The sequence below is a fragment of the Scyliorhinus torazame genome, chromosome 10, assembly GCF_047496885.1.
Source record: "Scyliorhinus torazame isolate Kashiwa2021f chromosome 10, sScyTor2.1, whole genome shotgun sequence".
NCBI classification, from domain to species: domain Eukaryota; kingdom Metazoa; phylum Chordata; class Chondrichthyes; order Carcharhiniformes; family Scyliorhinidae; genus Scyliorhinus; species Scyliorhinus torazame.
The window spans coordinates 12,037,867-12,058,522 of record NC_092716.1 but is presented as its reverse complement, the minus strand read 5'-3'; positions in this window follow the sequence as shown (position 1 = coordinate 12,058,522).

Below are 20,656 nucleotides of genomic sequence, written 5' to 3'. Positions count from 1 at the left end.
ATTCCCAGGGTTATCCCTAGTCCTTTTTTTGAACAGGGGCACGTCATTCACCACTCTCCAATACCCTGTTACCACCCCTGTTGACAGTGAGGACGAAAAGATCATTGCCAACGGCTCTGCAATTTCATCTCTTGCTTCCCATAGAATCCTTGGATATATCCCGTCAGGCCCGGAGGACTTGTCTATCCTCAAGTTTTTCAAAATGCCCAAAACATCTTCCTTCCTAACAAGTATTTCCTCGAGCTTACCAGTCTGTTTCACACAGTCCTCTCCAACAATATGGCCCCTCTCATTTGTAAATACAGAAGAAAAGTACTCGTTCAAGACCTCTCCTATCTCTTCAGACTCAATACACAATCTCCCGCTACTGTCCTTGATCGGACCTACCCTCGCTCTAATCATTCTCATATTTCTCACACATGTGTAAAAGGCCTTGGGGTTTTCCTTGATCCTACCCGCCAAAGATTGTTCATGCCCTCTCTTAGCCCTACTAATCCCTTTCTTCAGTTCCTTCCTGGCTATCTTGTATCCCTCCAGCGCCCTGTCTGAACCTTGTTTCCTCAGCCTTACATAAGTCTCCTTTTTCCTCTTAACAAGACATTCAACCTCTCTTGTCAACCATGGTTCCCTCACTCGACCATCTCTTCCCTGCCTGACAGGGACATACATAGGGGCTGGTATAGCACAGGGCTAAATCGCTGGCTTTGAAAGCAGGCCAAGGTAGGCCAGCAGCACGGTTCATACGATGAACGTCTGAGGATCCTGGGATTATATTCATTGGAGTTTAGGAGGTTGAGGGGAGATCTAATAGAAACTTACAAGATAATGAATGGCTTAGATAGGGTGGATGTAGGGAAGTTGTTTCCACTAGCAGGGGAGACTAGGGCCCGGGGGCACAGCCTTAGAATAAAAGGGAGTCACTTTAGAACAGAGATGAGGAGAAATTTCTTCAGCCAGAGAGTGGTGGGTCTGTGGAATTCATTGCCACAGAGGGCGGTGGAGGCCGGGACGTTGAGTGTCTTTAAGACAGAAGTTGATAAATTCTTGATTTCTCGAGGAATTAAGGGCTATGGAGAGAGCGGGTAAATGGAGTTGAAATCAGCCATGATTGATGGTGGAGTGGACTTGATGGGCCGAATGGCCTTACTTCCACTCCTATGTCTTAGGGTCTTATGGTCTTATTCCCGTACCAGCCTCCCCAAACAGGCGCGGAATGTGGCGACTAGGGGCTTTTCACAGTAACTTCATTTGAAGCCTACTTGAGACAATAACCGATTTTCATTTCATTTTTTCATATCAAGGACACGTAGTACCTGTTCCTTGAACAAGTTCCACATTTCACTTATGTCCTTCCCTGACAGCCTATGTTCCCAACTTATGCACTTCAATTCTTGTCTGACAACATCGTATTTACCCTTCCCCCAACTGTAAACCTTGCCCTGTTGCACGCACCTATCCCTCTCCATTACTGAAGTGAAAGTCACAGAATTGTGGTCACTCTCTCCAAAATGCTCCCCCATGAACAAATCTATCACTTGCCCTGGTTCATTACCAAGTACCAAATCCAATATGGCCTCCCCTCTTGTCGGACAATCTACATACTGTGTTAGAAAAGCTTCCTGGACACACTGCACAAACACTAGCCCATCCAAACTATTTGATCTAAAGAGTTTCCACTCAATGTTTGGGACGTTGAAGTCACCCATGACTACTACCTTGTGACTTCTGCACCTTTCCAAAATCTGTTTCCCAATCTGTTCCTCCACATCTCTGCTACTATTGGGGGGCCTATAGAAAAGTCCTAACAAGGTGACTGCTCCTTTCCTATTTCTGACTTCAACCCATACTACCTCAGTAGGCAGATATTCCTCGAACTGCCTTTCTGCAGCTGTTATCCTATCACTAATCAACAATGCCACCCCCCCACCTCTTTGACCACCCTCCCTAATCTTATTGAAACATCTATAACCAGGGATCTCCAACAACCATTTCTGCCCCTCTTCTATCCAAGTTTCCGTGATGGCCACCACATCTTAGTCCCAAGTACCACATGTGTGCGCTACGGCCGGCGTATTTCCGCGCATGCGCGGGGGTTCCCTTCTCCGCGCCAGCCCCCGGGCAATATGGCGGAGCCCTACAGGGGCCCAGCACGGAGGAACATAGGCCCCCACGGAACCAGCCCACCCGCCGAGCGGTAGGCCCCGATCGCGGGCCAGGCCACCATGGCGGCCCCCGTCCGCGGTCGGATGCCCCGCTCCCCCTCCAGGACGGCCCCCGTACACTCACCTTCCAGGTCCCGCCGTGTAGGACCTGAGTAACCCACGCCGGTGGGACTCGGCCAAACCCGTTGGCCACTCGGCCCAACGGGGCCCGGAGAATCGCCGGGGGGGGGGGCGGGGGGGGTGCGCCTTCAACGGCCCCCGACCGGCGCTGCGGGAATCCCGCGGGTGCCTGAGAATCGGGAAGCCGGTGGCGGGGCGCAATTCCCGCGTCCCCCCGGGGATTCTCCAACCCGGTGCGGGGTCGGAGAATCCCGACCGACATCTTCCGAGATGGTGGCGCTCTGCTGTATGGATCCAGGGAAATAGGACAAAAAAGAACGAAGAGAGAAATTCTTCTGAAAGGATATGAAATCCAAAACAAACAAATGAAGGCGACATGGAAATGAAGTATAAGCTCAAAGACATCTGCTCTGTGCATTAGACAGTCATATAGAAAGACATTGGTGCATGACATACATCTGGCATATGTCAGAAGTAAACAAAGATGATTACCACGGAATGACCACCTTGGCCCTGGGTCAGCACGGTGGCTCAGTGGTTCGCACTACGCACAACGCCAGGTACCCAGGTTCATCTCCGGCTTTGGGTGACTGTCTCTGCGGAGTTTGCTCGTCCGCCCCATGTCTGTGTGGGTTTCCTCCCACAGTCCAAAGATGTGCAGGTGAGGTGGATTGGCCATGATAAATTGACCTTTTGCATCCAAAGATGTTCAGATTAGGTGGGGTTACAGGGATAGGGCGGGGGGTGGACCTAGGTAGGGTGCTCTTTCAGAGGGTCGCCGCAGACTCGATGGGCCGAATGTACTCTCGGGATCTGCACTGTAGGAAGTCTATAATGTGGGAGCTTATTTATTGTGTTTGAGTTTGTCCTGCAATGAGGCAGATGGGTAGAATGTAGGCAGGACTCGTACAAGGTCAGATGGTGATGATGTCGAGCATGCGTGGGAGATGAATCGGAGGAGGGGTGTCAGGAGGAGAGAAGCCATGGGGGAAATAGTGGGGCCGGGGCGTGAGAGTGGTCGGACGAGAGTTGAGACCCTGTGAAGTGGCTGGGAGTGAGGTGTAGGTGGACATATCAGAAGGCGCACATGCAGAGAGCAGGAGCACACTATCATTGCCCCTGCCTCCCAGGTGGTGTTGTTGGTCACCTTGCTGGCTGGCTGAGCGAGGGTAGAGGAAGTCGCGCCTCACCCAAAGGTGTGTTGAGGACTCCCTCCATGAAACATGGTGCCGTTTTCCTGTCAGCCTTCCCTCCGACGGGACTTGAGACAAGTGCTGGGGAGGCTTTTAAAACGGGCTCCCTCCTCATGACCGATCTGGGCGAGCGAATCAGAGGCAGGCCGCCATGAGCATAGAAGATAGAACATCGCAGCGCAGTACAGGCCCTTCAGCCCTCGATGTTGCGCCGACCTGTGAGACCACTCTAAAGCCCATCTACACTATTCCCTTATCGTCCATATGTCTATCCAATGACCATTTGAATACCCTTAGTGTTGGCGAGTTCACTACTGTTGCAGGCAGGGCATTCCACGCCCTTACTACTCTCTGAGTAAAGAACCTACCTCTGACATCTGTCCTATATCTATCTCCCTTCAATTTAAAGCTATGTCCCCTTGTGCTAGACATCACCACCCGAGGAAAAAGGCTCTCACTGTCCACCCTATCCAATCCTCTGATCATCTTGTATGCCTCAATTAAGTCACCTCTTTACCTTCTTCTCTTTAACGAATACTGCCTCAAGTCCCTCAGCCTTTCCTCATAAGATCTTCCCTCTATACCAGGCAACATTATGGTCAATCTCCTCTGCACCCTTTCCAATGCTTCCACATCCTTCCTATAATGCGGCGACCAGAATTGCATGCAATACTCCAAATGCAGCCGCACCAGAGTTTTGTACAGCTGCAACATGACCTCATGGCTCCGAAATTCAATCCCTCTACCAATAAAAGCTAACACACCGTACGCCTTCTTAACAACCCTCTCAACCTGAGTAGCAACTTTCAGGGATCTATGTACATGGACACCGAGATCTCTCTGCTCATCCACACTGCCAAGAATCTTACCATCAGCCCAGTACTCTGTCTTCCTGTTATTCCTTCCAAAATGAATCAGCTCACACTTTTCTGCATTAAACTCCATTTGCCACCTCTCAGCCCAGCGCTGCAGCTTATCTATGTCCCTCTGTAACTTGTAACATCCTTCCGCACTGTCCACAACTCCACCGACTTTAGTGTCATCTGCAAATTTACTCACCCATCCTTCTACGTCCTCCTCCAGGTCATTTATACAAATGACAAACAGCAGTGGCCCCAAAACAGATCCTTGTGGTACACCACTAGTAACTGGACTCCCGTACAAAACCCGTGAAAAAGAATTATTTTCTCGAACTGACGCCACCGACGGAATTCTCTCCGGTTTCCTCACGGAAACCGACACTTTGAAAAATATCGTAAAGTCCCGTTCACTGTGTACAGCCGATATTTTAGTGAAGTGCACTTCTAGTTTACTTTGTTGTTGCTTATTTTGTTTATTAGTAAACGTTCATTATATTTTAAATCATCACAAAGCGTCTGGGACGTCATTTTCTGTTTTTCAAAACTTTCCTCACATTATTATCAAATTGTAAAAGTACAGTTGGAAACAGTTGTTTAAGGTTTCTGAGATTTGGGACAATTTGGCGTTTGCTATCAGCCATGTCCGAAACACATGGATCTCTGGGAAAGAGATTGCAACAGATTTTTAGTCCTCTGAGAGAGAAAGAAAATCGCCTCATCTTGGCCTTAAATGGAAGACCCCTAATTTTTAAACTGTGTCTCCTATTTCTTGCTTCCCCACAAGGGGAACCGTCCTCGCAGCATCTACCCTGCCAAGTCACCCGCAGGACTTGGGTGGGGATTGAACCACAACTTTTGCACTTTTGAATTGCCTCTCACTTCCTCTAAACCCTCCATTCTCCAGGTGGCTCTCCTAAGCAACACTTCATGGGTGGGATTTTCCAGTCCCCCAGTCCTGTGTTTCTCGGCGACGTGCCATGCGCTGGCAGTGAGATTGTCTGCTCCCTCTTGTCAATGGCATTTCCCATTGAAGCCACCACTCGCCACCAGGAAAACGCGCGAGTGGGGTGCACTGTCGGCGGGAAAGGAGAATCCCAACACACACCTTGTTGCTCCCTTTCCGTGCAACTCTTGGGGAAGCAACTTGGGACATTCCTCACCTACAACAGGCAAAGTTTGAAGGCAGTTGCTGATGTTACAGTGTTCCGAAATGGTGAGATGTTCTTCAGCAAATGCAGCAGCCAATAGCCTGAGCCATCAAGATTCTGGGGAATTTTGTTGTTGCCGAGTGTGGTTTTTTTTTCTGGAGCTCATTTATGTAAATACTGCTAAATTATAGCATTGGATTTCCCACTATTATAGAGCGTATTATCACAGTTAGAAATGTTCGTGTCAAATTATGCCATTGGGCCTCTGAATCATGTATCAGAATACAGTACAAAGCCAGCCAGCATAAGAGTTTCACATTCTGCTTTATTTCAATCACACGGATGATGTTACAGCACAAATTGGCTTCCTATCGACGTGTGGAAGGGTGGGCTCCAGCTCGTGACCATGGCAGCATTATCCAAGTCCCACACTAGTTTCAGATCACTGTCCAATATGAAAGAATATGCTGATGGAGTTGGGTGGAATAGGGAAGCATAAACACCAAGCTCGGAGCAATTGAGCCAACTGGCTTGTCTTTGTGTCACACATTCTCCCAAAATTCTAAGTAATAGGAGGGTCACAACTGATGTTACAGGAGCTTTTGAGATCAGAAAGAATATAAGGCAAGGTCGACAAGAATGGGTTTAATGGTCAAGAGGGAATAGCTTTCCTTTTGCCAGAAGATGATGAAAGTGTTGACTGGATTGTCATGAGAGAGAATGGAGGCTGATTACACTCATTCTAGTGGAAGTTGGAATAATGCCTGGAGAAAAATTGGATTGGAGATTGAATGTTCTTGTGGGATGTGTTATTGCTCACATGTTTGGATCACTGTAACGGACTACAGTGTGAGCTCTTTCGTTCCTAACTGTAGCCTAAAACAAGCTGGAGTAACCCAGCTCATTGTTATGTCCAATAAAAGCAGAATGGATGAAGAATTGATGAAAGGTAACTGATCCAAAATAATGGGTGGGATTTTCTGGCCCCGAAAGGAGCGAGCATCATCGGGGGTGGGACGAGACAATTTGGAGAGCCGTTACAGCTTTCCAAATCTTCCCATCCCACCAGCAGCAATGCCCACCAGGGTTCAGGACCGCAATATCCCGGCCATTAACTCTGTTTCTCTGGACAGAGGATGCCTGACCTGCTGAGAATTTCAAGAATCTTTTGCTCAAATGTCAGATACCCAACATCCACAGCATTTTGCTTTTGTCCATACTTATGCAATGTCCATACTTATTTCTTCAACTTCGTTTTCTCCTGTGGTCAAAGATGACACTCGTTGTTTTACATCCAGATTTAATCTTAATCTACTCTAGTCATAAGATACAGAAATATAAATTAATCCATTTAAGAGCCCCATCAAGTGAATGTAAGGTTATAATCCCATGTGCCTTACCCTGCTGAGAATAATTCAAGGAGATCAACGTTATTTTTGCTTTCAGTCATTGGGTAGTACACAACTTGAGTATTGTCGGAAAAAGAGACATGTTGAAGTTTTTTGTCTTGCACTCCTCAGAGCACTTCACAAGAACACCAAATTAAACTGTCTGAGAAGAGAGTGGTGATTGGTTGGCAAGTGAATTATGATTGCAAGTCTCTTCGCCTTTAGCAGTCAGAGTTGGGCAGCACAGTGGTTAGCACTACCACCTCACAGCACCGAGGACCCGGGTTCGATCCCGGCCCCGGGTCACTGTCCGTATGGAGTTTGCACATTCTCCCCATGTCTGCGTGGGTCTCACCCCCCCAGCCCAAAGCTGTGCAGGTAGGTGGATTGGCCACGCTAAATTGCCCCTTAATTGGAAATTTTTAAAAAAACATTCAGAGCCTTTCAAGGGTACTATTGTCACCTAAAGTGATGGGAAGAACAGAAAAAAACAAATAAAGGGAGTTAAATTTAGTTAGAAAGTACAGAAATAGAAATTAAGCAATAGATTAGCTCTGGTTGGAGTAAGGAGAAGAACCGCAGTGGAATGCTACATCACTGAAAAGTATCATCCAAATTGAAAGGAAGAATCTTCAAGACAATTGTGAGCCACCTGGTTGGATAGTGCAGAAACCTGGGCAACGTCAAGAAGGGAGGAAAAATGATTGGATACCAATGAGATGCGGACACTGGGATGGACGCGTCAAGTAAATGAGAAAGGAAAACTCAAGAAGAAGCACATCTGGAGGTCAGTGAAGATTGTGGGCCCATCAAAGAAAGTAACTGAGGAGAGATTGAAATGGTATGGTCTGTTGTGGAGAGAGGGACAAAGTGTAGTGAGGTGAATGATGGAGCTGGGACTTTCAGCAAGCAGGAGCACAAGAAAGTCAAAGACCAGATGGACAAATGCGATGGCGAGAGGCTCAAACACAATGGGATTGGGAGAGGAACGAGGAAAACTACGAGCAGGGATAGGCCATCTGGCCTTTTGAGTCTGCGCCACCATTCAATATGATCATGTCTGATCCTCGATCTCAATGCAATATTCTCACTTTCTCCCCATACCCCTTGCTGCCGTTAAAATCTCAAACTTTATCCATCTCTTTCTTGAACACATTCAGTGACTTGGCCTCCACAGCCTTCTGTGGCACAGAATTCCACAGGTTCACTGCCCTTTGAGTGAAGAAATCGCTCCACATATCAGTCTTAAATTGACTATCCTGCATCCTGAGACTGTGTCCCCTGGTTCTGGACTTAACAACCAAGGAAATACCCTCCCTGCATCTAGTCTTTCCAGCCCTGTTAGGATTTTATACATTTCATTCAGATCGCCTCTCATCCTTCTAAATTCCAGTGAGTCCAGGCCCAGTTGAACCAATCTCCCCTTATAGGACAATCCCGCCAACTCTGGTATCAGCCTAGTGAATCTCTGCTTTACACCCTCTATGGCAAATATATCCTTTCTCAGGAACGGAGACCAAAGCTGTACACAATACTCCAGGTGTGGTCTCACCAAGGCCTTGAATAACTGCAGTAACACATCCCTACTTGTGAACTCAAATCCTCTTGCAATGAAGGACAACAAGCAATTTGCCTTCCTTATTACTTGCTGCACCTATCTCTCCACTTTCATTGACTGCTGGACAAGAACTTCCAGTTCCCTTTGTATATCCACACTTCCCAAGATATCACCATTTAATTAACGATCTTCCTTCATGTTTTTCACACTGGAGTGTATAACTTCACATTTAGCCAAGATGTCCTGCATCTGCCACATGTTTGCCCACTCACTCAACTTGTCTAAATCACCTTGAAGCCTCCTTGCATCCTTTTCGCAAGACACAATTTCGCACAGTTTTGTGTCGTCAAAAAACTTGAAAACATTACATTTGGTTCCCTTGTCCAGGTCGTTCATGTCTCGTGTGGAGAGCTGGGGCCCAAGCGCTGATCCCTGTGGTACCCCACTAATCACTGCAGGCCTCTTGGAAACAGACTCAAAAATTCCCACTCCCTGTTTCCTATCTGTCAACCAATTCGCGATCCATGCCAATACCTTATCTCTTATCACATGTGCTTTAATGTTGCCCACTAGAGGGTCATTGGGTCAATAATATTAGGTCATTAATATATATCAAGGAAAGCTATTTTCCTTGACTCCTCGGTGTCCCCACTATATATTGTCCGCCAGTGCAAAAAAACAGCCATTCAGTCTCAGATGTGCAAGTTAGGTGGATTGGCCACGATCAATGTGTGGGATTATGGGGATAGGGCGAGAAGGTGGACCTAGGTAGGGTGCTCTTTTGGAGGGTCAGTGAAGACACGATGGGCCGAATGGTCTCTTTATGCCCTGTGAGGATTCTATGGTTTCTACCACTACTAGATCACTCTGGGCCTGGAATTAACCAATGGAGTTAACCCACACTGTTCATAGAATCATAGAATGTACAGTGCAGAAGGAGGCCACTTGGCCCATCAAGTCTGCACCGGCCCTTAGGAAAGAGCACCTCCACTTCCGATCATGCCTCCACACTATTACTATAACCTAGCAGCCCCACCCAACCTTTTTTGGACGCTAAAGGTAATTTATCATGACCAATCCACCAAACCTGCACATCTTTGGGCTGTGGGAAGAAACCGGAGCACCCGGAGGAAACCCACGCACACACGGGGAGAACGTGCAGACTCCACACAGACAGTGACCCAAGCCTGGAATCGGACCTGGGACCCTGGAGCTGTGAAGCAATTGTGCTAACCACTGTGCGACTGCGCTTCCGTACTGTTGATGCACCATAGTGTTATTCACCATCCCCAAGGTCTTGGAGAGAGGGTTCTAACATGATGAAAATAGAGTCACAAAAGCAGAATCTGAAAAACGACCTGGATTCACATAAATCTGAAGTCCTAATCAAATCTGAGCGAGTTGGGAAAGTAATAATAAATGGAATCTGCATACAAAAATGAAAGGATTCATATTTTCACTTTGCAAGGTCAGTGCTACATCGAAGTCAATTGCATAAAAATGGACTACTGCAATAAAAATGGTAATGAATTTCAGAGGTTCCGACTGTTTTACTTTGTGTAGGCTATATTATGCAAAAGAATTTCCCAGGAGTTTTTCTTAAGAACAACTTTCCATTTAATGCTGTCAATTAACTTTTGATTATTAATGCAGCTTTTTTCACTGTGAGAGTATTAACATCTTTGCAACTGCCCTCCCTCAGTCTCAAACACCCGAGATATGTTTCGAGACTTTTCATGGTACAGAACATGGGCTCAGAGCCGAGAACGGGAACGTTGTGCATTTTATCTTTTCTTTGTTTTTTTCTTTCACTGGGGTGGGCATTGCTTGCTCGAGAAGCATTTATGATCCATTCCTAACGGACCTCGGGAAGGTGGTGGTGAGACTATACGGTGGTTGTGTGGTGCTAATGTCACTAAACAAAACAATCCAGAGGCCCAGGTTAATGCTCTGATGGCCCGGGCTCAAATCCCGCTCCAGCAGCTGATGGAATTTAAATTCAAAGCATAAACTCGGGACTCTAGAGCTAGCCTCCGCAATGGTGACAATGAAATTCTGGTTGTAAAAACCCATCTGGAGGAGGAGGGCCGATGTCTCTGATCACCTCTCCGATTGCACGGCGGCGAATTTTGCTGGAGCGGCGGTTGGCATCGCCATCGGGGGTAGTGGCTTGGTTAGGTGACCTGTACGGCTCCCCGCGGAGAAGATAAAATAGGAGTTAAGGGGTTTGAGAAAAGGTGGTACCGTGCTGCCTCCTCTTGTCTCTAAAATGGTCGAGCAAGCCAATTAGCTGTATTAAATCAAGCTGCGTTGAATTGTTTAGATCTAAGTGCTTTGAGTATGAATGTAGAAGCATAGAAGGGGTACAGCACAAAAGGGGAGCTATTCATTCCGATATCTCTGTGACTGTTCCCTGCAAGACCAGCTCAGCTAATCTCACTCCACTGCCTTTCCTGCAAAAATGTTTCTATTCAAACAATTATCCAATTCCCATTTGAAAGCCAGGATTGGATCTGTCCCCCAGTACGTTCTCAGGCAATGCACAGGTCTTAACCGGTAAAACAATGTTTTGCTTTCAGGGCAGGGGAGTGGGCTAAGTTAGGGTGCTCTTTCAGAATTGATGGGCTGAAGGGTCCCCTGCTCTGTAGGGGTCCTATGGTTCTGTGTATTGTGTGGGTATTATTGTGTGTCCTTTGGTTCTTTTTCTGTTCAGTTTGTATCAGTGTTCTCTGGAACGCGGACCATAAGGCCAGTGGGAGCAGTTTCTCTCAATCTACTCTGTCCAGAATCCTCATGATCCTCAACACCTTGATCAAATCTCATCTCAACCTGCTTGGGGCTGTTTAGCACAGGGCTAAATTGCTGGCTTTGAAAACAGACCAAGGCAGGCCAGCAGCACGGTTCGATTCCCGTAACAACCTCCCCGAACAGGCGCCGGAATGTGGCGACTAGGGGCTTTTCACAGTAACTTCATTTGAAGCCTACTTGTGACAATAAGCGATTTTCATTTCTTCTCAAAGGGCGAACACCCCCAGCTTCTCCAATCTATCTACATAACTGAAGTCCCTCATCCCTTGCATCATCTGGCAATTGGACACCAGTATTTTATCATCCTCTCAATTACTGCCCTTGCAGAAGCATGACTTCTGTTCTTCCTCTCCTTCACCTCTGTCTTTGAGAGGCATCATGACCCACCTTTCCACCTGGGTGCCTTTGTCACCCAGAAACCAACGATCCAACCTAGCTGGAGTGACAAAGAACCTTGGTAGCTGGGAGGATGGACACATCTTGAGATCTGCCAAGGTACCTGACACAGATCTCCAAAATCCATGTCCTGTGGCTGCAAACAATCTGGAGTTGATGTAGCGGAGTCCCTTTCTGTTAACAAAGACACCCGACTCACCCACTGGAGTCTTGATGGTCACTTGAGTACAATCAATGGCACCGGGCCCAACCATATGGAGGTCACAGCATCCCCAGAGAGGTGGATCCTCCTTTGGCACTGGACCTCTGACATACCCCGGTAGGTGGAGCACTGTCTGCAGGCCCTCCCTGCAGCATAACAGCATCTTCTGCGGTCCATTCTGCCTTGCACTTCCTTCTGTTCCTGCATCCCATGTCGCTGCGCCTCTCTTCCCACCAGTCATCCTCTGGGATGCAGCCTGCAGAAACCAGGCCTCCCTTCTGGCTCTTTCCTCCGCAGAGGAGGAGGTCCCTCCAGCTGAATAGACAATCCCCTCTTGCTGAACACAGATGGCACAGGATAGTGTACAGGTGAAGGGTGCACTCGGCAAAAAGCCTCTAAGAAAGCTTGTCAGCCAAGGAGTCCCCCAGAAACCACAGAAAATGCAATGAACTGTCAGAAAAGCACGTAGAACCAACTCTCACCTAAAGTGCTCCCTACTTACTGAGCCACGGTTTTATTCGACTTTTATCCCCCTCTGGATTGAGTTTGCATTAAAAACAAGATGGATGAGGCAGCACGGGTGGCGCAGTGGGTTAGCCCTGCTGCCTCACGACGCCGAGGTCCCAGGTTCGATCCCGGCTCTGTGTCACTGCCCGTGTGGAGTTTGCACATTCTCCCCATGTTTGCGTGGGTTTCGCCCCCACTGCCCAAAGATGTGTAGGCTAGGTGGATTAACCACGCTAAATTGCCCCTTAATTGGAAAAAATGAATTGGGTACTCTAACTTCATAAAAAAAACCAAGATGGATGTCTGTCTGCATGGCCTGTGCGTCAAATGCAAAATCACATGGGACACGTATCATTCTAAATGATTGCTGGCAGACACGCTTACCTGTTGACTGTAGTATGGAATGATGGCGTAATGATGGTGGAACATGTGCCCTACATTTTCTCATGTGATTTTGGGTAAGTCATGTTGATTCAGGCCAGATAAAATTCTGGCCATAATTCTAAGTATCTATTACAAACTTCACTATATTAAGAAAAAGTACACTCTCATTGATAAAAAAAATTTCATAAATGTAAATTCCATCAAGTACTTAAACCCTGATAAAAAATAATCATTTGTATTCATGGCCCTACATCAAATACCACTGTTCCCTTTATCATCACTTGGAGTTGTCATTCAAACTATGAACTTAGAAGCCCCCATACCTACTGTAATAATGATAGGTTGTGGATTGAGCAAACAGTGGTATAATGACAACCCTCAGGCTGAGATCACCAAATAGCTGTTGAAATTGCAGGGACTGTTTTCTTTCGATGGAGAGCGACAGCAGGGTGCTTTTCCTCTCAAAATTTAAAGAGCAGGGCACTTGACAGCTTTATAGTTCCACAAATATTATCCACCTTTTGCATTCATTCATGACTACACTGAACATCCAAAAGTGTACCTGACCTACGCAAATCGTACTTGAACTCTCCCAAAGGGTTTTTAAAAAAAATTATATTTATTGAGTTTTACATTTTAACAAATGGAGCAAAACCACAGGAATGGTACAGCAGTGCAAGAAAAGGTAAAGGCTCAACTGGGCGGCACGGTGGCACAGTGGCTAGCCCTGCTGCCTCACAGCACCAGGGACCCAAGTTCAATTCCGGCTTGGGTCACTGTCTGTGCGGAGTCTGCACGTTCTCCCCGTGTCTGCGTGGGCTTCCTCCGGGTGCTCCGGTTTCCTCCCACAGTCCAAAGACGTGTGGGTTAGGTGGATTGGCCATGATAAATTGCCCCTAAGTGGGGTTACGGGGATAGGGTGGGGCATTAGGTCTCAGTCAGGTTCTGTTCCAGAGAATCGATGCAGACCTGATGGGCCAATTGGCCTCCTTCTGCACTTTAGGGATTCTATCTCGTACCAGCCTCCCCGAACAGGCGCCGGAATGTGGCGACTAGGGGCTTTTCACAGTAACTTCATTGAAACCTACTTGTGACAATAAGCGATTTTCATTTCATTTCATCTATCTATCTATCTGTCCTGTACATAAATACAGAATCAATACAATCATTAGACAAACTCGATACCACTAAAAGCCCCACCAGAAACAGGATAAAGCCATGAAAACATGGTAAAATGTTGTACACCTTCCCACATGGAAATTGCTCAGAATTACCACAAGAGTTCAGGATAAAGTTTTCCTGCCATGTTTGGGCGTGCGCCAGTATATAACTCCCTCAACTCGAGCAGCACCAGCAGCATCAATGACACATCACCACCTCCTTTTGCAGATACCAGACCCATCTGTACTCCTGCAGGAATCAATCATGGATTCACCCATAATGAGAAAAAAAAGAACATAAGAAACTTTGTCATACATTTAAATTCTATCAAGTACTTAAAACCTGATTTTAAAAAATAATTTGTATTCATGGCCCTACGTCAAAGACAGCGAGCTAATAGAATGTTCCACATATATCACACAACATAACATAACCCCAGTCTCAGACCCAATACAGAATCAGTATCATTCCTTACAATTATAGACTGAGAACCAGCAACGACCAGAAGTGGATCACAGGAGAACCAAGGGTCAGTACCCAACTATGGGTTGGTATTCCTGTGGCGCACACTCACCATCATTGATGGAAAAGAGAGAAAAAAACTGCACAATCAAATAAGAAAGCTTCCCAACCACAAGGGGAGCAATAGGATATCAACAAAAGTACAGAACCCGGCTCAATCGCAGGCCCCTGCGCACAGAATAGGTGGGAAACCCCATCACTGAAAAGATGAAGAAACAACAAGACACCAAACAATTGTGTGCCTTGGGAGGGGGTGGGGGTGGGGGTGGGGGGGTAGGGGGGGTATCTCCCAGGTACAATAACGGGAACCCCCCTGTGGACCACCAAACCAAAACAGGATTTTTAACAGCACACTGCTCACCCAGATTAAGAGAAAAAGAAAAACCCTTTAAGGGCAAATGAGTTAGAGAACAAACTGCTGAATCAAATTAAAAAGTGTTCTGATCACAAAGAGGGAGGTGAGGGGGCGGGGGGATAGCGGGGAGATGACAGAATATCAACCAAAATGCAGGACTTAGCTCCACCACAGGCTCCTATGCACAGAGGAGTGCTCTCAGGCAGTCCCTAATAAGTGCGTTTGGGAAGGGAATATACCAATCTCCGGGGGAAAGGGGAGTTACGGGGGGGTGGGGGGGCAACAGGATTCCAACAACAGCACCAGATCTGACCTGGCCCAGCACACACCGACACACAAACGTCAGCACCCCTAGGAAATCCAGCACACACCAAAACCTGTATTCCAGCTGGTCCTGTACCTCCTCAACCACACCCAAGGCGGTGTACCACCTCCATTGAATAGTCCACTGCTCGTCCAGATGAAGAGAAGAAAAAAAATCTCATTTGAGAAAGAAACCAAGCAAGTTGGCCAAGGAACAATCAACAAATCGATAAAGGATTAACTGAGCTCACCTCAGCACGCGCCGCCACTCATTCCCTCAAAAATCGGCCTGCACGAAAAGTCAGAGGTAACCCAATCCTCCCCAGGATACATAATCTGCCCGGGCCATCGACAGAGATTCAGACCACCTCCGATGTTCTGCTACTGAGATTTACCGTCTGCCCTTACACACGGAGATTGGAGAACTCAAGGATTGGCAATGCCTATTGTATCATAACCAACACGGGACTCAGGCGGAATTTTCCAGCCCTTCCCACCAGCGGGATCTTCTGCCGACTCCTCCCCCCCCCCCCCCCCCCCCCCCCCCTCCCGCCTCGGTGGGTTCCCTGGCGAACAGAGGGTGCGATCCATACAGAACCCCATAGACCTTGTCGAGACTGGAAGATCCCGCTGCCAGCCAGTGGCGTGCTACCTCTGCCACTGGAAAACATGCTGTGGGGGTGCGGGGGGCCAGCGAGCCTTGCCCATTGTTTTCATCAGATTGACGAAATAAGGCAACAGCAATCAGTCTTACATTTCCGTTCCTTAGAATACCTGATCCAAGCATAATACTTCAATGCATTATTCTGATCCTGCTATAAAATATAACTTCAATTATTCATACTTCCTCTGTTCAGAACTCTGAACAGCCTCAATCCAGGCTAATTTCTGCCTAAGGACTCTGGCACATGTCAAAAGTCTAATATTTCTGCACATTACCATCTTATAATAAATACATGATGCTGAATTTTTATGCAGTTCTTCATTAAAAATAATCTAATATTTGAATTGCGTAGTCACCAAATTGATATTCCTCGAGGTCCTATTTCAAAGTCTAAACTTTCAGTTGCTGCTACGGCACTTGTAGCGTCCACCGTCATTGAGAACGTTGACGATGGTGGTGTGTTCCTGCATTCTACCCTGACTCCGGCCCGAGCACAGCCTCTTCCTTACAATTGGCACGATGAGCTGAGCCAGCTGTGGATAATGGGATCATGTGGAACAATCCATAACATTTTTGAATAGAAACCAAATACTGTGGATGCCGAGATTGTTGACATATTTTCGCAAAGGCAGGCGAGTCTAAAACTAGATGGTATAGGTTTAAGGTGAGAGGGGAGAGATACTGGAGGGTCCAGAGGAGCAATTCTTTCACACAGAGGGTGGCGAGTGTCTGGAATGAACAGTCAGAGGCAGGAGTAGAACAAAGAACAAAACAACACTGGAACAGGCCCTTCTGCCCTCCAAGCCTGTACCGGTCAGGATACCACCCTTGGCCAAAACCCTCAGCACTTCCTAGTGCCGTATCCCTCTATACCCATCCTAAGAACAAAGAGAAGGGCACAATTTTGACTTTTAAAAAGCATTTAGGCAATTATATGGGAAAGATGGGTTTGGAGGGATATGGGTCAAATGTGAGCACTTGGGACGAGCTTAGTGGTAAAAGCTGGGCAGCATAACAAGTTAGGCTGAAGGGCCTGTTTTCATGCTGTCAACCTTTATGACTTGATGTGACCATCAATTCACACGAGACGATTAGTAGAAGTGGACAGTGGTTTTAATAAGCTAGATCTGTGCCTGCCTGCGACTGCTCTGTACTGAGTGCTGCCTACAGGCTGCAGATCTATATACCACCCCCGAGAGGGTGGAGCCACAGGCGGAGCCCACAAGGGCAGGAACATAATACAATACAATACAATGGTGAATTATAGCAGCAATACGTTCACAACATGAGTCTAAATCTGACAAGAGAATGGAAAGTGCTGTAAAAATCTCTTAGAGGAAAAGTCATACTTGACTCGAAATGTTAATTTTGTTTCTCTCTCCACAGCTGTTGCTGGACCTGCTGAGTTTCGACAGCACTCTCTGTTTTAATTCTATAGTTACATTACATTCTTGACTAACTGAACAGTGTTTTACATGAAATCTGTGGTTGTGTTTTGGGAAATCTATTCAAGTGAGTGGGACATTGATGGTTCAGACAAAGGGCCTTTCACTTTTCGCTTTTGCTTTTGGCAGATGTCAGACTGTTTTAGACAGATAGACGAGATCACTGGTGTGCGACGGAAAATAATACTTTCAGGCCGTGGAACATTTAGTACGGGGCCCAAAGGTGATAAAATCGGCCTCTCAGCAACATGTAAAATGACCACGTTTCAAAGTTGCGGTTTGCTTTGGTGACAAGTGAGACTTTTGGTGAAATATCCCAGGAAGTAAACTAGGAGCGAGGAGACAGGGGGACTGGATTTTAAAATTGGTCAGGATCAAGATCGGAGAATGGCAGGCCTGCAGTTTCTCGTCGTTTGGCCTCTGTTTCGATTCCCTGCCAACCTCTCAACCCCAAGACATTTTTAATAAGGACAGCTTGGGGTTGGATTGACAGCCGACAGCCTCTTGACAAGCAGTCTGTCTAATCCGCGGTGGTAGGCAGAACGCATAGACAAAAGCAGAAATTACAGAACAAGGTTGATTTCGAGACATTTACAAAACTCCTCCACCCCCCCTCAGGGTGTCCTTCCCCAACCTGCAGCTACGTCAGTGTTTTTATACAACCCGGGCTCTCCTTGTAAAGGGGACCCCCCCCCCCCGATTAATGGGGAACGGCTGCCTGCCTGAAAGGGGATGTTCATATTCCGGGAAGATCATGGGAAATTGTATGGTCCTGATCTTGGGAGCTCCATTGGGATTGTAACACTTCTCCCCCGCTCAGTCCGGAGCAGTGCCCGCATCCTTGGGTCAGCATGCCGGGCCTTTTCACCGTTCCACCTGTGAACAGTGTACAGGCGCCGGCCTCGCGGCATCAGGAGGCGTATGTCGGACCAGGGAGTGGCATTTATGTGATGAGCACCTGGGCGGTGGCGTCAACACCTCTTGCCCACGCAAGCCGACACGGGCACTTCCAGCGGTGGCACAATGTCCATCTCGGTTCCTGAGTAGTGGCTAGGCGGTTCTACGTCTGGCACCTCGGTGTCCTCAAAAAATTACCGGGAGTGTTGGTGCTAACAGGGGTGGCTGGGACAGCGGTGAAGATGAGACAGCTGAATCAATGGCCAATAAGGCAGGAGTATCCAGCAAGTTGCTTCAGAGATGGTCCATGTGATGATTAGACTCGCAGCCCTGCGCCCATATTTGTTAAGAATCTGGACCTGTTGTCGCCAACACGATGCCCGGGATCCAAGGGTCCTTCACCGAAGCTCCGGACGTGTTCAGCGTCTCCCGGTGCAAACTCGCGCAGTGAACTGCGGCGACCTGTTTCTGCCCCAGTTCAGTCCTGAGCACAGTGGACCTTTCCGCCAATATCCGGGCGATGAGACTCAAATCGGAGGCGGCAAATCATCAACACCTCGGCTGGTGCGATGCCCATTGTGACAAGTGGGTTGTCCGGTAGCAGAATAAGAACCTTGAAAAGCGGGCCTCCCATGACTGCGATGTTTTAATTTTTTGCTGTCGAACTTAAAGGTTTGCACTGCCCGCTTGGCCAACCCATTTGAAGCTGGGTGGTATGCGACGGTCCCCACGTGACGTGATGGTCCAGTTGGCAGACATGAATGCCGCAAATTCCACACTCATAAACGCCATACCATTGGCCGCTACCAGCACCTTGGATATGCCGTGCGTGCTAAAAATGTGCCGGAGGTTTTCTATGGTGGTCAGGGCCGTCGTCTCCTGTATCTTGAGGGCCCCCATCCACTTGGAGTGGGCATCAACGAGGATGAGGAACTTTTCCCCTTGAAAGGGGCTCGCAAAGTCCAAATGGAGGTGAGACCACAGATGATCTGGCCATTCTCATGGCTGCAGGAGGCAACTTCTGGTGTGCCTGACACATGACGCAATGCTGGGACACCCGCTCGATGTTCACATCGATGCCAGGACACCAAATGTGGCTTTGAGCTAACATTTGCACCTTGGAGATACCATGCTAATCCATTGTGCTGTGCACAAGTGGGTTTGAATCCCAACCTTGTCGCCAGTGTTGAATCCGTGGTTGGCAGAATGCATAGACGGAAGTAGAAATTACTGAACAAGGTTTATTTTGATCCAGTTGCAATACTCCTCCACCCCCCTCAGGGTCTCCTTCCGCGACCCACAGATAGGCCGGGGTTTTTGTCAACTGGGGCTCTCCTTGAAAAGGGGAAATCTCGCCCCCTTAAAGGGGAAGATCTGCCTACCTTAAAGGGGAAGGTCATATTTTCGGGAGGTCATGGGAAATTATATGGTCCTGATTGCAGGACCTCCATTCGGGTTATAACGCTGTCAATTCAGTGCAATTAGCACTGGGTCCTGGAATCACAACAACCATTCCTATGTCACACACAATATCTCGGCCCACATACACACTAGATTGTAGAATAGTAAGAGAGATTTAAGGGTTGGTAAATGAAGAAGATAAAACAAAGGAATAAACAATTAGCTGTTTTTCGGCTTGCTGTGATTTTTGTGATTCCATGTTTATTTTTCAATTGTCTTCCTGGGTGTCGTTGTAAAGAGCATATTTCCGTGTTTTATTCTGGCGGCCTGGTAGCACAGTGGTTAGCACTGTTGCTTCACAGATCCAGGACCCCAGGTTCGATTCCCGGCTTGGGTTACATTCTGCGCGGAGTCTGCACGTTCTCCCCGTGTCTGCGTGGGTTTCCTCCGGGCGCTCCATTTTCCTCCCACAAATCCCGAAAGACGTGCAGGTTAGGTGGATCGGCCATGCAAAATTGCCCTTAGTGTCCAAAAGGGTTGGGTGTGGTTACTGGGTTATGGGGATAGGGTGGTGGTGTGGGTTTGGGTAGGGTGCTCTTTCCAAGGGCCAGTGCAGACTCGATGGGCCGAATGACCTCCTTCTACACTGTTGATTCTATGATAAGATCTTGGTTTGCAGTAGATCGCTCTTCTCAGGATTGTTACTTTGCAAATCCGCGCACAATGCTTTTCGGCAGGATAGAGAGCGAAAGAGAGAGATAACAGTCTGATCTCACTCCTGCTCAATAACAGTCTCTTAAAGTGCCCTGATGGCTGTATATTCCAGGGGAATTCTATCAATCCCTGTCTGCAGCAGTCATTGTGTTGGATCAGGAAATTGTATTTTGATGTCTCATCTCAGAAACATGGAAAAACATTCAGCATAGCATAAAGCTGGCAGGAGATTTTCACAGATGATTACCGGAGTAACTTCTTTGCAGTGTTACTTGCAGCCTACTTGTGACACTAATAAAGATTATTATAGATTGGACCTTGCACACTCCCCAGAGGGTTGAATGTCTTTTCATGAAAGTTGTGTGTTGTAGCCACCTGGCAGTCTTTAAAAGGATTCAGTTCCTTATTTAAAAATCCAGCCAGGGAAAGTAAAATTTTGGGCCCGCATTAGTTGCGCACAGGTTGCCA